This window comes from Nicotiana tomentosiformis, chromosome 7 (genome assembly GCF_000390325.3).
Source record: "Nicotiana tomentosiformis chromosome 7, ASM39032v3, whole genome shotgun sequence".
In the NCBI taxonomy this organism is placed as follows: Eukaryota; Viridiplantae; Streptophyta; class Magnoliopsida; order Solanales; family Solanaceae; genus Nicotiana; species Nicotiana tomentosiformis.
In genome coordinates, this window is record NC_090818.1 from 71,473,600 (window position 1) to 71,474,927 (window position 1,328).

General features: G+C 31.4%; 1 pseudogene; it reads left to right on the plus strand.

The window, feature by feature from the left end:
* The first annotated feature begins 396 nt into the window (after window positions 1–396).
* Window positions 397–1,056, plus strand: LOC104088791 (agamous-like MADS-box protein AGL62; annotated as a pseudogene).
* The last annotated feature ends 272 nt before the right edge of the window (window positions 1,057–1,328 follow it).

A 1,328-nucleotide genomic window follows, 5' to 3' on the forward strand; every position in this document is an offset into this window, starting at 1 on the left:
TAATCTTACTCTCTTAATTAATTATCATTTATCCCTTCTAGCTAGCTGCATAAAAATCAATCAATAGATAGAAGGGTTGACAATTGTAACAAACAATCAAGTCATTACTTATAAAGGGATAACTCAGAAAAAAATTGACTTTCACAAGTAATATATATACCTTATTATTTTAATAATGCCAACTAGGGTGCATTGAGTATCATATTATCAATCCATTAAAAGGATAAGATTTTCTAACTCCCAAATTAACACATTACATAGAAACAATAGTAAAATCATTTTAAAGACAGCAAGTGTGAGAGTACTCCAAAGCACCTTTAAATAGTCCATATTTTTTACTTTGAATGTTAACTCAAAAACCACAAGAATTATCTCTAATATTCTTTAGTTTCAGCCATGGCAAAGAAACCTAGCATTGGTCGTCAAAAGATCAAAATTGCCAAAATAGAGGTGAAAACTCATCTCCAAGTTACCTTCTCAAAACGTCGTTCTGGACTTTTCAAGAAAGCTAGCGAACTATGCACACTTTGTGGTGTTGAAATAGCTATCATAGTTTTTTCTCCTGCAAGAAAAGTTTTTTCTTTTGGTCACCCTAATATTGAGTCCATTATCGATAGATTCATGTCAAGAAATCATAATCCAATTTCTAATTCATCACTTCATCTTGTTGAGGCTCATCGCAATGCTAGTGTTCGTGAGCTCAATTTGCAATTAACTCAGATTCTTGCTGAGCTTGAAATTGAGAAAAAAAGAGGAGAATCACTTAATCAAATGAGGAAAACTAGTCAAAGTCAATATTGGTAGGAAGCTCCTATAAGTCAACTTGGTTTGCATGAACTTGAACAATTAAAGGAATCCATGGAGGTTTTAAAAAATAATGTGACAAATCAAGCAAGCAAATTTATGGTTGAGATTACTGCTAACTCTTCTTTTTATTTTGGTGTTAATGGTAATGGGATATTTGACAACTATGATATCAAGCCAGCTCAAATCATGGTTGCTTCAAATAATCTTCATAACCATAACTTTGGTTTTGATTCAGTTGGATTATTTTAATTCTGTTCTAGTTTCCCTCTTATTATTAACTAAAGCCAACGAGTACCTCACTAGTTGGTCTTTGATACAAGTTTTTTAAGTTCTCAGTTTGTGTATTGATTGCTTATATATGAGCAACAACAAATGGTTGCCCTTATAAATCAATATGTTAGTAATTGCGTAATATTTTACAATCTTTCTATTGCTATTATCATGTTATTACTTCCCCAGCAATTACCTTCATCCATTGCTTTTCATTAACAAAATCATATCTTTATTTCTTAGTGTGAAGT